Raw genomic sequence first — 18289 nt, 5'->3', positions numbered from 1 at the left:
GAGTTTCTGTTTTTCTGACTAGACCCTGATGAATATAGCTGCTGTTTTATACTGAGTAAGTAGACTTTATAGATTTTGGGTTTGTTTTTTTTTTTTTAATTGTGTAAATATTTTGGCTATGTAACAATTAGGATGTAGACATCTGGAAGAATGATCACTCCCACCATTGCAAAATAACAAGAACTCTTCACAGTATGAAAAATTCACAAATCTTGGAACCCATCAGAGAGCTAAAGTCGTAGGAAAACAACTAGCTGATAATCTAGGGATAGACAGGTATGATCAAGTAGAGATGGGGTGAAACTCTGGCCAATGGTGGCCTGTCTATTGGAAAATGAAGAGGCAGATTCAGCAAAAATGTTTAACAAGTACTGCAGGCCAAGTGTGGAATAGCAAGGTCATATAAACACTGGAGACCATAGAAACAAGGAAATTTCATGTAAATATGAAATCCATGGATATCACTGGTTACTCACAATAAAAAGATGAGGGCAAGGTGAGAGACCTGAGGAAATGATTCTCGTAGAGCAAGCCTGAAGGAAAGGACAGCAGCCACTCTGGTAAAGGCTCAAAGTCGCATCCGGATCATTCTTTCCTGTCTTTGTTAGAAATGAAAGTCCTAAACAGCTGAGAGAAGGGGAATAAATGCTGTTACTTTGTCACTGGTGAAAACCTTTGCAACTAGAAGAAATAAACATGAAAAAGTCCTTTACCTATTGTTGATGGATAAGGAACACATGCTTGGCTCCAATGTACATGCAGGATTACTGAGAACTTCCACCACTGAGACAGATATGCAGTGTCTAAGACAGATTTAGTCAGAGCATAAAGCATGCCCGCTCCAGCCCCTCACCTCTAGCTTGACAAAGTAAAAACTGTTGAATAACAACAGAAACAGAAGCTTTATTGGTAGAAAAAAGTCAAGAACATGGAGAGTAATTTGCTGTGATGCTCAGAACAAAAGGAAGACCTGAAGCAATGTCTGAGGGTACAACAGACATATTATAGGTGGACTCTTTGGCAAACCAAGCCCTACCTTATACACAAGGTGACATTAGAGGGGTTTGAAGTCTGTGGTTCACTTTAGGTAACCACAGATATAACAAATCCCTGATCGTGTTTGGCTTCTGATAAGACTAAATCATCTGTCCACACTGAAGATTTCTGCTCATTTCTAAACATAATACGTTTCATTTCAATTTCCATGATTGTATATAAGATGTCTAGCTATCAACAAAAAATTTCAAAGGATACAAAGAGTCAAAGAGAAAAAAATAACCAAGAGATAAAGTAATCAGCAGACCATAATTAATTATGAAAGAGATGTTCAGATCAGATCAGATCAGTCGCTCAGTCGTGTCCGACTCTTTGCGACCCCATGAATCGCAGCACGCCAGGCCTCCCTGTCCCTCACCAACTCCTAGAGTTCACTCAGACTCACGACCATCGAGTCAGTGATGCCATCCAGCCATCTCATCCTCTGTCGTCCCCTTCTCCTCCTGCCCCCAATCCCTCCCAGCATCAGAGTCTTTTCCAATGAGTCAACTCTTCGCAAGCTATCTAATATTGAGGAACTAAAAAGCCTCTTGATGAAAGTGAAAAAGGAGACTGAAAAGGTTGGCTTAAAGCTCAATATTCATAAAACTAAGATCATGGCATCTGGTCCCATCACTTCATGGGAAATAGATGGGGAAACAGTGGAAACAGTGTTAGACTATTTTTGGGGGGCTCCAAAATCACTGCAGATGGTGATTGCGGCCATGAAATTAAAAGACACTTACTCCTTGGAAGGAAAATTATGACCAACCTAGATAGCATAGTCAAAAGCAGAGACATTACTTTGCTAACAAAGGTCCATCTAGTCAAGGCTATGGTTTTTCCAGTAGTCATGTATGGATGTGAGAGTTGGACTGTGAAGAAAGCTGAGCGCCGAAGAATTGATGCTTTTGAACTGTGGTGTTGGAAAAGACTCTTGAGAGTCCCTTGGACTGCAAGGAGATCCAACCAGTCCATCCTAAAGGAGATCAGTTCTGGGTGTTCTTTGGAAGGAATGATGCTAAAGCTGAAACTCCAATACTTTGGCCACCTCATGCTAAGAGTTGACTCATTGGAAAAGACTCTGATGCTGGGAGGGATTGGGGACAGGAGGAGAAGGGGACAACAGAGGATAAGATGGCTGGATGGCATCACCGACTTGATGGACGTGAGTCTGAGTGAACTCCGGGAGTTGGTGATGGACAGGGAGGCCTGGCGTGCTGCAATTCATGGGGTCGCAAAGAGTCGGACATAACTGAGCGACTGAGCTGAACTGAATAACATTCTTAAATAAATGTGTATATTTTAAGTGCTTTAGTAGACAAAAACAGGCAATAAGTATAATCAGATCAGATGGGTAACTGAAACATAGATACAGAAATTATAATAAAAATTAAGTGAAAATTATAAAAATGAAAAGCCTAGTTAAAGAGATGAAAAAAAAAAAAAAAAAAAAACTTCAATGGGCTCAGTGGTAAACTCAACAGAGGGGAGGGGAAAAAAAAATCACTGAACTCAAAGCTATGCCAAAGGAAATTACCCAAACTGAAGTGATACAAAAGAAAAGCATTAAACCAGGAGAGAGCATCCAAGAACTATAGAACACTATCAAATATATGGGTATTTAGAACCTCAGCAAGAAAACTGGGAAGAAGGAATATTTAAGTAATTAATGGTCAATTATTTTTCAAAATTAGTAAAAGATACCATAGATTCAAGAAGCTCAGGCAATGCCAAACAGAGTAAATAAAAACAACAACCATCTAGACAACATATTTAAAGTCCTAAAATCAGTGATAAACAGATATTCTTGAAGGAACCAAAGGAAAAAAGGTAACAAAAGAGCAACAGAGAAAAGGATTTCAACAGCTGTAGGACAATGAAAAAATCTCTTTTGAAAAAAGTTTTATTTTATATTGGAATATAGTTGATTGGCAAATTTGGAAAACTCAGCAGTGGCCACAGGACTGGAAAGGTTAGTTTTCATTCAAATCCCAAAGAAGGGCAATGCCAAAGAATGTTCAAACTGCAATACAATTGCACTCATTTCTCATGCTAGCATGGTTACGTTCAAAATCCTTCAAGCTAGGTTTCAGCAATGGAGAAGGCAATGGCACCCTACTCCAGTACTCTTGCCTAGAAAATCCCATGGACGGAGGAGCCTGGTGGGCTGCGGTCCATGGGGTCACTAAGAGTCGGACACGACTGAGCGACTTCGCTTTCACTTTTCACTTTCATGCCTTGGAGAAAGAAATGGCAACCCACTCCAGTGTTCTTGCCTGGAGAATCCCAGGGAAAGGGCAGCCTGGTGGGCTGCCGTCTATGGGGTAGTACAGAGTCGGACACGACTGAGGTGACTTAGCAGTAGCAGCAGCAGCAGAGAAAGCAAAGGATTTCCAGAAAAACAACTGCTTCTGTTTCATTGACTAAGCTAAAGTTTTTGACTGTGTGGATCACAACAAACTGTGGAAAATTCTTAGAGATGGGAATACCAGACCATCTTATCTGTCTCCTGTGAAACCTGTATGCCAGTCAAGAAACAACAGTTAGAACTGGACATGTAAAAATAGACTGGTTCAGAATTGGGAAAGGAGTATGACAAGGCTGTATATTGTCACCCTGCTTATTTAACTTATATTCTGTGTACATCATGTGAAATATAGAGCTGGATGAATCACAAGCTGAACCAACATTGCCAAGAGAAATATCAACAACCTCAGATATGCAGATGATACTACTCTAATGGCAAAGTGAAGAGGAACTAAAGAGCCTCTAGATGAGGGTGAAAGAGGAGACTGTAAAAGCTGGCATAAAACTCAACATTCAAAAAATGAAGATCATGGCATCTAGTCTCATCACTTCATGGAAAATAGAAGGGGAGAAAGTGGAATCAGTGACAGATTTTATTTTCTTGGGCTCCAAAATCATTGCAGACAGAAATTGCAGCCATGAAATTAAAAGATGCTTGCTCCTTGGAAGGAAATATGACAAACCTAAACAATGCATTAAAAAGCAGAGACATCACTTTGCTGACAAAGGTCTATAGTCAAAGCTATGGTTTTTCCTGTAGTCATGTATGGATATGTGTTAGTTTCTCAGTTGTGTCTGATTCTTTGCAACCCCATGGACTGTAGCCCACCAGGCTCCTCTGCCCATGGGATTCTCCAGGCAAGAATACTGGAGTGGGTTACACTTCCCTTCTCCAGGGGATCTTCCTGACCCATGGACTGAACCTGAGTCTCCTGCACTGCAGGAAGATTCTTTATCATCTGAACCACCTGGACCATAGAGAAGGCTGAGCGCTGAAGAATTGATGCTTTTGAATTGTAATGCTGGAGAAGACTCTTGAGAGTCCCTTGGGCATCAAGGAGATCAAACCAGTCAATCCTAAAAGAAATCAACCCTGAATTTCCATTGGAAGGACTGTTATTGAAGCTAAAGCTCTGATACTTTGGCCACCTGATGCGAAGAAGTGCTGACTCAATGGAATAGACCCTCATGCTGGGAAAAATTGAAGGCAAAAGGAAAAGCAGGCAGCAGAGGATGAGATGGTTGGATGGCCTCACTGACTCAATGGACATGAATTTGAGCAAACTCTAGGAGATAGTGGAGGACAGAGGAGCCTGGAGTGCTAGAGTCCATGAGGTTGCAAAGAATCAGACATGACTTAGCAACAGAACAATAACAACATAGTAGATTAACAATGTCATGTTAGTTTCAGGTGTACAGCAGAGTGATTCAGTTACTAAGACTTGTTCAACTCTTTGCGACCCCATGGACTATAGCATGCCAGGCTCCTCTGTCCTCCACTATTTCCTGGAGTTTGCTGAAATTCAAGTTCATTGAGTCAGTGATGCTAACATATACATACATCTATTCTTTTTCAGATTCTTTTCCCATGTATGTTATTACAGCATATTGAGTAGAATTTCCTATGGTATATAGTAGATCCCTATTGATTATCTATTTTATATATAATGGTGTATATATTTTAATCCCAGCCTCTATTTTATCCCTCCTCCCCACCTTTCCTTTTGGTAACCATAAGTTTGTTTTACAAGTCTGTGAGTGTGTTTCTGTTTTTGTAAATAAGTTTATTTGCATCATTTTTAGATACCATATGTAAACTGTATCATATAATATTTGTCTTTCCTGTCTGACTTACTTCGCCTAGAATGATGATCTCTCAGTTTATCCAGGTTGCTGCAAATAGCATTATTTTAATGGCTGAGTAATATTCCACTGTATATCTATACCACATCTTCTTTAATCATTCATCTGCTGATGGACATTTAGGTTGCTTCCATATCTTGGCTCTTGTTAACACTGCTGCAAAGAATATTAGAGTGCATGTATCCATTTAAATTATGGTTTTCTCTGTATATATGCCTAGGAGTGGGATTGCTGGATAATACAGTAGCTCTATTGTTAGGTTTTTAAGGAACCTCCATACTGTTCTCCATAGTGGTTATAGAAATTTATGTTCCCACTAACAGTATAGGAGAGTTCTCTTTTCTGTACACTCTCTCCAACATTTATTGTTTGTAGATTTTTTGATGGTGGGCATTTTGACTGGTGTGAAGTGATACTTCATTGTAATTTTGATTTGCATTTCTCTGACAATTAAAGATTATGAGCATCTTTTCATGTGCTCTTTCACCGTCTATAAGTCTTCTTTGTAGAAAAGTCTTTTTAGATATTCTGGGGAAAAAATATCAAAAAAAAAAATTCTATGCCTAGCCAAACAGCTTTCAAAACTGATGAAGAAATAAGGTAGAGAGGGGAAATTATGTTATGCTTGTTAAGGAGGTTTGCTTTACATATAGGGTCATGAGAAAAATAAAAGTATGCAACAAGAGTCAGTTCTTTGATGCATTCTTGTGAATTTAAACAAAGAGAAAGAATCTTGCCTACTTTTGAAGCTTTTTCTATTGTTTGTAAACTAATTTAATGGTAGTATCTAAAGAACAAGATGCTTCAGAGAGATAAGTAATATTTCAGGGAATATAAACTTTTCTACACTTCTGAAAGCAATAGAATCCCAAGAGAAATCTCTTATTTGGAGAGAATGTTTGAAGATTGTGAATGGCTAGACCACTCAGAGAATTATGGGTAGATGTTTTTGAGCTATGGCATTAGACTTCCTCAAAGTCTCCTTTGAGGAAGGATTTATTTTTTTTGAAATTTAGTATATTAAGGAAAATGCAGTTTACTTTTTAAATTTTCTTTTTAAAATTTTAAATAAGTTTTATTGGGATATCATTGACTTGCAATGTTGTGTTAGTTTCAGATATACAGCAAAGTGAATCTGTGTGTACACACACAGACACACACACACACACACACACACACACACACTCCTTTTTTAGATTCTTTTTCCATGTAGGCCATTACAGAGTATTGAGTAGAGTTCTCTGTGCTATACAGCAGATCCTTATTATTTATCTGTTTTATATATATATATAGTAGTATGTAGATGTCAGGCCCAGTCTCCCAATTTATCACTCCTTCCCTATCCCCTGGTAAGCATAAATTTGTTTTCTACATCTGTGGCTTGACTTCTGTTTTGTAAATATTTTCATTTGTACCCCCTTTTTTATTCCACATAAAAGCAATATGATACTTTCTTTCTGTGTTTGACTTACTTCATTCAGTGTGAAAATCTCTGGGTCCATCCATGTTGCTGCAAATGGCAATTTTTTGTTCTTTTCTATGGCTGAGTGATACTCCATTATATATATGTACCCCATCTTCTTTATCCACTCCTCTATTGATATTTAGGTTGCTTTCATTACCTGGCTATTGTAGATAGTGCTGCAACAAACATTGGGGTGCATGTGTCATTTTGAATTTTGGTTTTGATTTTCTCTGGGTATATGCCCAGGGGTAGGATTGCTGGGTCATATGATAGTTGTATTTTTAGTTTTTAAAGGACACTCCATATTTTTCTCCATGGTAGCTGGAGAACATTCCCACCAACAGTATGGGAGGACTCCCTTTTCCAAGAAGGAGACTCTTAATAACTTGAAAATGTTAGGTAAATCTTCAGGGGTGTGGACAGAAAGGAAGGTGGATAAATTAATCCAGATCTTTGAGAAAGCTATTTGATTATATTAGAGTGAGAATAGCTGTTTCTGTAACCTGGCTTTCCCATTGTTTGTGTCCATATCTAGGCCTTGGCATGTGTGTTTATATTTTCAACTCCCTTGTCCTTTTTCGTTTTATGAACTAAAAGCATGTCTAGCTTAATTCAAGTCATAAGATAAAACCTTGGAATACTATTAAGTATTGGCTTCTCTGTCCTAGATATATGTTTCAGTTATTAATTGCTGTATAAAAACATCACCCTAGAACTTACTGACTTAATATTCATTGTTTTTTAGAGATTTTATTATTTCAAATTCAAGGAGGTAGGTTCTTTTACTCCTTGTGACATTGGTTGAAATCACTCAGTCACTGACATTTACCTGGCAGCTCTACCAAAAAGTCTAAGAAGGCTTTATTGTTATGTTTGATACGTTCTTCATCTCCACTTAGACTCTGTTTATCTGTTCTCCCCTCATTCAATAGAACATCACTGTTTTCTATTCAACATAGTGGCTGACTTTCTAGAAAGAGAGCAGAACCTGCTAGGCCCCTTAAAGACTAGACCTAGAAGAGGCACTGCGCCGTTTCTGCTGTAGTCTGCTGATAAAGGGAAGGTGAGTAGACTGCTTTTTAATGGTTAGAACAGCATGTGTGTGTGTGCAGGAGGAAAGGAACTAATGGCAGCCATCTTTTAAGACTGTGCACTAGAAAGTATAAATGATTCTGGTGACAAAAATAAAACTGGCTCACCCCACTAAGGTGAAAGGGTCCTCAGAAGAACCTCAGTCATTACTCCACACTGCTTCAGGGAATAGTCTAGTGTTATCCCTATTGTAAGGTAGAATGGAAAAGGAATTGATGAGCTTCAGCTGTGACAGATAACTAGGCACTATCATATTCTCTAGTTTTGTTTTGAATATAATCATACAGGAGCATTCAGCAGTCTGAGGATTCTCCAAGAGCCTGTTTGTAAGTAATTAATAACCTGCTGTGGCGTTTAAATGTTTGTGTCAACTTGTCTGAGCTTAAAAATGCCCAGATACTGGATGCTTGGGGCTGGTGCACCGAGATGACCCAGAGGGATGGTATGGGGAGGGAGGTGGGAGGGGGGTTCAGGATGGGGAACACATGTACACCCATGGTGGATTCATGTTGATGTATGGCAAAACAATACAATATTGTAAAGTAATTAACCTCCAATTAAAATAAATAAATAAATAAAAAGACAGATCCACAGTTACAAAAAAAAAAGAATGCCCAGATAGTTGACAAAACATTATTTTTGGATGTGTCTATGAAGTTGTTGCCTGAAGAGATTAGCATTCAAATTGGCAAAACAAGTAAAGTAGATTGCCCTCCCCAGTGTGGATGGGTATCTCAGTTCACTGAGGGCCCAAACAGAACACCAAGAAGGGTGAATTCACTTTTAGTTTAAGCTGGGACATCCATCTTCTCCTGCTCTTGGACATCAGAGCTTCTGGGTCCTGTGCTCTCTGGACCCAGAGTAAACTACACCACTGGCTTTCTTGGTTTTCCAGCTTGCAACAGGAGATCTTGGGACTTCTGGGCCTCCAGAATTGCATGAGATAATTCCCACATTTCTCTCTCTCCCTCTCCCCCTTCCTCCATCCCTCCATAAATACATACACACACAGAGAGAGAGACACTCATTGGTTGGTTCTCTTCCTCTGGAGAAATCTGGCAAATACATTTGCCTATTAACCACTTCTTCTTCTAGTAAGGATCTGGTTAAAATGCTTGTAGGATATTGTATAGGCTTTTAAGTATACACTGGACTTAAGAATTAATACTTAAATTTGAATATTATCTCCTCAATTTTTATGCATCCTCTATATGTTGCTACTCTCAACATATTAAAAAATGTTAAGGGAGACAATAACTAAGTGCTGGTTTATACAGTATGACTTGGCTGATCTACAATTTGGGTCAAATTTATCATTACCTGGATCTATCCTGTTTTGTTTCTTTTCCTATCATGGCCAAACAGATGCTAACTATTTGCTCTCAGATGGATATAGACCACTGTGATAATATTGCTAAGTAGTATAGAGATGTTTCAGGAAATCTTCTTGAAACCAGAGATTCACTTAAATTGGAGTGCACTGGTAACAGGACATACAGTTTACATGCAATGAAAGTAGAAAATTAAAATATAGGGGAACCATAAGCAAAACTTTTTGAATTTAAGAAATTAAGTCTAATTCCTCTTTTAAAATAATCATTCCCTAAATCTATTTATTGACTTTTAGGTTATACTAGAAATAATCTAAATATTCTTTTGCTTCGTTTAATTACATTGGGTTTTATTTTTTTAGGCTTGCATCATCTAAATTTGATCAATTTAGTGCAAATCTTGCCTTCAGTAGAGAAGATAATTTGGTAAAATGGTGTGTTAGCTAGTGGGTTTTGACATCTTAAAAGGACTTAAAATTATGCCTGTCTGAGAATTGTGTACATGGCTTCACAGACATCTTCTCTAATTATACATGTTTTCTTTCCTTTTGTTAGAAGCCTGTTTTGATATTTTAAAGTGTCTAGAACATGATATTTGCTCATTAAAATTCCATTGAGTGGTTATTTAAGAATACCTTCTTTTCTTCAGTGTATTATATTTAAAAGTGAAGTGATTAAAAAAAATAAAAGTGAAGTGATAATACCTCTGGAGGCAGAATTATATAAATCCATCAGAAAATAACCATCTCATGTAAGGGAAACTTTTCTGATCTATCTTCAAAGCAACCTCACTATCACTGTTCAAATAATTTGTGAAAAAATATATTTTTCAAACTGTGTAACCAAAAACCTATTTTATTGACTGTCTCACTATTTGACCAAGGTTGTAAAAGTGAAGTAGCAGAAGGGTGGTTAAGGGAACGTTTACAGAAATTACTGAGAAATTATCTTAGAGCTCTAAGATTCTACTAAAATACTTAAAAGAACTATTGACTGGCACATCAGATGAGTATTACCAGTATTAGCTGACTATATTTTATTTATTCAATAAGTTTATGCTTTTAAGGTTATCCTTAAAAAAAAAATGAAGTTACCCTACTATATTATTCTTTAAAGGTTTGGTGTTGAATTTAAATTCAAGAGAAATGTATATGCCACCATATATTGCTTTTTAAATTGAGGCATAATTGAATTTGATATGGAAAGGAGATGATGATTTCCTTTTCTAGCTAACAACTAGTTAATTACATATAGATATTTTCCACAACAACCTTTCTTCTCCTAAAATTGCAGGAAGTGGGAAAGTCAGGTTTGTCATATTTTATCTAGAAATACTGGAAGAAGAAAATTGGTTGATCTATGAAAAACCGTTTGTCACTAGATTGTTTTATTGAAATGCCAATTCAGAGTTCAGGTTTTTGATCTTTACTCCCATTTTTGCCCACATATATATGCAAATAAAAAGAACATGAAACCATTTCTCTGTTTCCAACATCTAAATGCAAACTGTTACTTTGAGTCCATCCACATTTCTTTTCAACTCCCTTAATCATTCATGAAATTTAAATGGAAAAGCTTCATCTTGAATACTACAATGTGAGTTTGCATTATTTAAAATTAATTTATATTTCAAAATTTTCTATATACAGTCTGGTGCTTGAATTTTTCATAGGAAGATCACTATAAAAAAGTGAAGAGTGGACTTAATTCTAACATCCAGATAAGGTTTGAAAACAAGATGTATAGAACAGTCTTATGGACTCTGTGGGAGAGGGAGAGGGTGGGAAGATTTGGGAGAATGGCATTGAAACATGTAAATATCATGTATGAAATGAGTTGCCAGTCCAGGTTCGATGCACGATACTGGATGCTTGGGGCTGGTGCACTGGGACGACCCAGAGGGATGGAATGGGGAGGGAGGAGGGAGGAGGGTTCAGGATGGGGAACACATGTGTACCTGTGGTGGATTCATTTTGATATTTGGCAAATCTAATACAGTTATGTAAAGTTTAAAAATAAAATAAAATTAAAAAAAAAAAAAAAAAAAAAAAAAAAAGAAAACAAGTTTATGTGCAGAAGATATACAGTTAAAAGGACACCTATTATTCTATCTCATTATTGAAAGTAACAGTTGCTAGATAAGTCAGGTTGCATTGAATTTATAAACAGCATTGTGGAAGATACAGAGGGTCGGTCAGGACATGAAATTAGGTCACCTTAATTGGAGAAGGAAATGGCAACCCACTCCAGTGTTCTTGCCTGGAAAATCCCAGGGATGGGGAAGCCTGGTGGGCTGCCATCCATGGGGTCGCGCAGAGTCGGACACAACTGAAGCGACTTAGCAGCAGCAGCAGCAGCAGCAACAGCAACCTGGGGACATAAAGCATGTTATCACAACAGTCACACATCAGCACTTCTCTGCTTCTGATTTGACTGTCCCCAAACTGCCTTTTCAAAGCATATCTCCACTATGGTTTGCAAGCTAGTCTTCTGGAAATCAATATGGTATCAAAAATTTTCCTGCTCTCTTGACATGGGTAGTTACTGATACAGGCTGAAAAAGTTGCCAGTGCTCAGTGCTAGAGACCAGATTTCATGTTGACAGTCACTGATACCTAATGCAATGTCTGCTAACATACAGGCCAAGGCTTCTATGTCTGCCCTTAACAGCTGAAAGCACAACACAGACCAGTGTTGAGAGATGTTTGTCTTGTTCCTGAAGCCATCAGCACTTAATACTACTGTCATTTGACTTTCTAAATTCCCAGCTGATTTAATTTGGACATGCCTTTTTCTCATAGGCTCTTTGCCTGAGGACTGAGGCATGAGTCCATGCAGCCTTGAACCAAGGGGTTAGATGAGTACATGTCCCTTCTTGTTTGACACAGGGCATTTTTATTTTGCACCAACTCTTAAATTTTGATTCTCATTTCTCATGTAGTGAACTATTATTTTTTTTTAGTGGATTCTTTAATAACTTATGAAAACTGAACTCTCAGAATTTCAATCTTTAGTCTTCTGAAACATTAAGATATATCTAATTTCAATGAGAAATTAGAAGTTGGGCACAAGTTTGTTTTTTAAATTTTTATTGAAATATAATTGATTTACATTGTTGTGCTAGTTTCAGGCATCCAGTAAAGTGATTCAGTTATACATACATATTTCTGAATATATGTATTCTTTTTTTTTTACACTCTCTTCCATTATAGGTTGTTACAAAATAATAAAGATGGCTCCCTGTGTTATTCAACAGGTCATTGTTGATTTTCTATTTCATACACAGCAGTGTGTATACCTTAACCTGGGTTTCCTAGGTAGTGCTAGTGGAAAAGATTCTGCCTGCCAGTGCAGGAGACTTAAGAAACATGGGTTCTCTCCCTGGGTTGGGAAGATTCCCTAGAGGAAGGCATGGCAACCCACTCCAGTGTTCTTGCCTGGAGAATCCCATGGACAGAGGAGACTGGTGGGCTACAGTCCATAACATCACAAAGAGTTGGATACAACTAAAGCCATTTAGCACACAACGCATACTTTAATCCCAAATTCCTAATTTATCCCTCTCCGTCGGTCCCCTTGGGGGACCATAGTTGTTGTTTTTTTTTTTTGTCTTCCCTATGTCTGTGAGTCCATTTCTGTTTTATAAATAGGTTCATTTGTATCTTTTCATTTACGATTCTACATGTAAGCGATATCATATTTGTCTTTCTTGGCACAAGTTTTAATTAATGTCTGAAACTCCAGTACTTTGGACACCTCATGCGAAGAGTTGACTCATTGGAAAAGACCCTGATGCTGGGAGGGATTGGGGGCAGGAGGAGAAGGGGACGACAGAGGATGAGATGGCTGGATGGCATCACTGACTCGAATGTGAGTCTGAGTGAACTCTGGGAGTTGGTGATGGACAGGGAGGCCTGGCGTGCTGCGATTCATGGGGTCGCAAAGAGTCGGACATGATTGAGTGACTGAACTGAACTGAACTGATTGCTAAATATTAAAGACACTTTTAAAGTAATTTTTCTTTTTTTTTTTTTCCTCTTTTTTACTATTTATGTTGAAGGGGACTATTGTGTAAAAGAGAGGAAAATAGCATCACACTGTATCAATTTTATTAATCTTTTGGCCCAAAGTCATTTTATAATCCGAAGGTAGTAAAAAGCTTTAGTAGAAGGCCTTCTCTAGAGATATGAATAAACAGTGTCTGTTGCTAAAGCAGGTATATTCTGATCTGTTATGTAGTATGTTTACTAAGAAATTTTTTAAAAAGGCAAGTGCATTATAGTCAGGGTTTTCCAGAGAAATAGACCATTATAATAGATAGACAGATACATAGATATATCCTAGATGGATTCTTATATATGCATATAAGGAATTTGTTTTCATGATTATAGACGTTCCAAAATTCACAGCTGGGGATCCAGGAGAGCCAGAAATCTATTTCTAGTCTGAGTCTGAAGGCCTGAGAATCAGGAGAGCTTATGTTGTAAGTTCTGTTCCAAGGGCAGGAAAAGATGGATGCCCCAGCGCAGGCAGGCAGGCAGGCAAAGTTCACTCCTGCCCAGTATTTTTGTTCTATTCAGAGCTTCAGTTGATTGGATGAGGCCAAGCCACGTGAAAGGGGGCAATCTGCTTTACTCAGTCTACAGATTCAGATGTTAATCTCCAACAGAAACACCTTCACGGACATACCCAGAATAGCATTTGGCCAATATCTTGACACCCTGTGTCAGATTGACACATAAAATTCATCACTGCAGGAATTCCTGACTTTCTGTGTAAATATGGGAGACCATCTACTCAACCTAAAGCTGCCTGAGGGTTTTGCACAGGAGTGGCTACAGAACTCACTTTTTACAAGAGGGCTGCTGTTTTCTTTAGGAAGGCAAAAACACCTCCAAAGGACATTTTAGTTAGGCAAAAGTAATGCCTTGATCTTAATTCTGAAAGGCAATATTGAAACACTTTTGAAGTTTTTACCTTCATGGAAAGTGTAGGGCTTATACAGAGATACTGACCAAGGGAAGATTTCTTTCTTTATTTTTCATTATACAAAACAAAGAGTTGGATGGATGAACTTTGAAAATATTATGATAAATGAGAGAAAACAGACACAAAAGACTACATATTGTATGATTACATTTATATGAAATATATAGAGTAGACAAATCCATGCTGCTGCTGCTAAGTCACTTCAGTCATGTCCAACTCTATGCGACCGCATAGATGGCAGCCCACCAGGCTCCCCGTCCCTGGGATTCTCCAGGCAAGAACACTGGAGTGGGTTGCCATTTCCTTCTCCAATGCATGAAAGTGAAAAGTGAAAGTGAAGTCGCTCAGTCGTGTCCGACTCTTTGCGACCCCATGGACTGCACCCTACCAGGCTCCTCTGCCCATGGGATTTTCCAGGCAAGAGTACTGGAGTGGGGTGCCATTGCCTTCTCTGGACAAATCCATAGAGAAAGATAATTCTGAGGAAAATGAGCTTGCCTTTTGGTGTGATGGAAAGTTCTGGAATCAGATAGTGATCATTGCACACAATTATAAGTGTCTACATAAACAGAATTGTATACTTTAAAGTGGCTAACATGAGAAATTTTGTGTTAAATGAATTTTGCCACAGTATAAAACAAAACCAATGAATTAAAAATAACAAGCCAAAAATTCCCATAATAAGAATCTGGGCTCCTAGGAGTGAGTTCAGAGTCCAGAGAATTTATTTCTCCTCCTGGGAAGTAAACTGGGTTCTACATCATGGTGAAAGTAGCGCATAAGTGAGAGAAACCAAGCAGGCAACTCCCCATGAAGGGATTTGGCAAACTGATTTCTTTTACTTTTTATTTTATATTGGAGTATAGCCAATTAACAATGTGTGACAGTTTCAGATAGAGAGTAAAAATACTCAACCATACCTATACCTGTATGCATTCTCCCCCAAAGTCCCCTCCCATCCAGGCTGCCACATAACATAGAGCAGAGTTCCCTGTGCTAAATAGTATGTCCCTGTTTGTTATCCAGTTTAAATATATAGTATGTACATGTCAATTCCAAACCCTGCCCCCATCCTTCCCCCTGGCAACCATAAGTTTGTTCTCAAAGTCTGTGAGAATTCTAAGTTTTGTGAATGAGTTCATTTGTATCATTTCTTTTTAGAGTCTGTATATAAAGGATGTCATACAATATCTCTCCTTCTGGCAAACTGATTTTGTCAGAAGTAATATCAAAGACAATTTTGATTCTCAAATTTTGCATAACATATGTCTCCAAAACTGAGTGGCTTAAAGCAACAGCTGTCATTTCTCATGATTCTGTCAGTTGGTCGAGTGGTTCTTCTATTTAACCAGGTGTCCCTGGGATCACACATGCAGTTGCACTCATTTGGGAGATGCATGTGTCTAGAAGTCAGAAAGATATCTCATACACTTAGGGGCCAAGGTGGTGTCTGCTGGATGGGGCTCTTCCGCTTTCCTTCACATAATGACTCCTTCCCTATGGTGATTCATCCTCCAGGATAAATGATCTCACTTTGTAGCTGGATAGTTTGGGTTTTCTGTCAACATGGTATTAATAGCTGAGTTTCAAGAAAGTGGAAGCTAATGGTCTCCTTAAAGCAAGGCCCAGAACTAACACCACTTCACTTCCAAGACATTTTATTGGTCAAAGCACACCACAGGTTGTATTCATATTTAAGGGGAGAGGAAGTAGAATGCATCTATTCATGAGAAGAGCAAAGAGGAAGTGTTTAGTGCTTATTTTTGGAGAATATCTGCTACAAATATCCTGTTTTTTATGTTTTCCTTCTTTGCCTTGTAATTTCATCCCTAAACCTTCAATGTAGTGAGTTAACATTATGAAGATTTTGGTTGGCTGTACTTTGAAGAATCAAGGATGTCAGTGTTCATTCTGGATGTAAGGAGAAAGAGGGAAAGGGCTGTCAGCAAAAGTGGACCTTCAAGGAAATGGAAAGTTTATCTGGGGGGCAATAACTGGCAAATACAATAAATAAAAGGTGTAATACATTGATGGAGCATGCAAGTAATTTGAAAAGATTCTTAGAGAAACTGGAGCACATCATTAAAGATTTTCCTCATTAATTCAGATTTGAAGCCAATACTAAGTTGGGGGTTTTAAATAGGAAGAATGACTCTGAAGAATGTAGGCTCACACATTACATGGGACATCAAAAATCTAAACCTACTTCATCTGGACATCAGAGAAGAGGCGACTATCAAAAGGGTAGAAGTCCCACTGGAATAACAATGATTATCTCATCCTGATTCAGAGAGTGCTGTACATTGAATGAATAGCAACTGTTTCTGTGATTCCAACCAGCTATAACTAAGTTATTATTTTGAATATAATTATGATCAAAGAGGAGTATCATGAGTGGAATACATATATTTCAGAGAAGTAATATAATTAGATGTTAGGAATTGAGAACTGGATTGGGAAAAATATATGTATGTATATATGTATATTTGTTGTTCAGTCACTCAGTTGTGTCCAACTCTTTGTAACACCATGGACTGTAGCACACCAGGCTTATGTCCTTTGCCATCTCCCAGAGCTTGCTCAAACTCCTGTTCATTGAATCAGTGATGCCATCCAACCATCTCATCCTCTGTCTTCCCCTTCTCTTTCTGCCTTCAATTTTTTTCCAAAATCAGGGCCTTTTTAAATAAGTTAGGTCTTCCCATCAGGTGGCCAAAGTATTGGAGTTTCAGCATCATATCTTCCAATGAACATTCAGGGTTGATTTCCTTAGGACTGACTGGTTTGATCTCTTTGCAGTCCAAGGGACTCTCAAGAGTCTTTTCCAACACCACAGTTCAAAAGCATCAATTCTTTGGCACTCAGCCTTCTTTATAGTCAGTTCTCATATCCATACATAACTCCTGGAAAAATATTAGTTTTGACTAGACAGACCTTTGTTGGCAAAGTAATGTCTCTGCTTTTCAATGTGCTATCTAGGATTGTCATAGCTTTTTTTTCAAGGAACAAATGTCTTTTAATTTCATGGCTGCAGTCACTATCTGCAGTGATTTTGGAGCCCAAGGAAATAAAGGCTCTGTTTACATTGTTTCCCCACCCATTTGCCATGAAGTGATGGGACCGGATGCCAAGATCTTAGTTTTCTGAACACTGAGTTTTAAGTCAGCTTTTTCATTCTTCTCTCCCACCTCCATAAAGAGGCTCTTTAGATCCTCTTCACTTTCTGCCATAAGGGTGGTGTCAGCTGCATATCTGAAGTTATTTATATTTCTCCTGGCAATCTTGATTCCAGCTTCACCTATGTATACATATATTTTATTTTCTGGATACTCATCCTAATTAGAACAAAGGACAAACAGCACTTATTCCTGATTTATACCTTAATTCATATTGATCCATCACATAGAGTACATTCTTCTTTGTATTTCAGTGGTTCAAACACAGACTCTGCTGAAGAGCCTAGCTAAGATTTTACTTTCTAATAAGCTTTCCTTAGAACATATATCTATCATCCCATACTACAAGGAAATTAGTCTTGGAAAACATTTTTAAAAATTCCTAAATATAGAATTTAGAAGGGAATTATGATCAAGAACAGATTTTAGTTTAAATATTTGGGAAATAATAGTATTATTATCCTTCATTATTAGTTTTTATAATAATAGACAATCTTTTCCATTATTGACTCTAAGATAATACAGTGACATTTTAGTTTAGAGATATGTGAATGCAAACAAAATAGTAGTTTAATGGTATGTTAGTAATTTATATGACATAATTTTGCTTTGTATGTATTCATTTATCATTAATTTCTAGAGTGCAGAAAAAGAAATTTATGCTATTTAATTTTAAAGTAACAGTGTCACTCATCTATATATAATAGAATTATTATGTTTATTTTTAAAGGAGACTATACCTTAAAAGCTAGAAATGGTATGAGCCCTTTATTAGAAACACAAATTTGTCTTATTAGGAAAGGATTATGTGGTAATCTTTTACTTTCAAAATGAGATTTCTGAAATGGTCTCTATGGATAGGAGAACTATCTCTGAATTCAAGTTACATAAAACATTTATCAGTAATAAAATTCACCACTACAGAATAAGCACAAGCCATCAGAAGAAACAGTGGCCATCAAGCTGGAACAGGGAGACAGCAGCCCCCTTCTGTCTAATATTAAACCTAAGAATGAGGGGAGACTGCT

This window comes from Bubalus kerabau, chromosome 1, assembly GCF_029407905.1.
Source record: "Bubalus kerabau isolate K-KA32 ecotype Philippines breed swamp buffalo chromosome 1, PCC_UOA_SB_1v2, whole genome shotgun sequence".
In the NCBI taxonomy this organism is placed as follows: Eukaryota; Metazoa; Chordata; class Mammalia; order Artiodactyla; family Bovidae; genus Bubalus; species Bubalus kerabau.
This window is presented reverse-complemented; position numbering follows the sequence as displayed.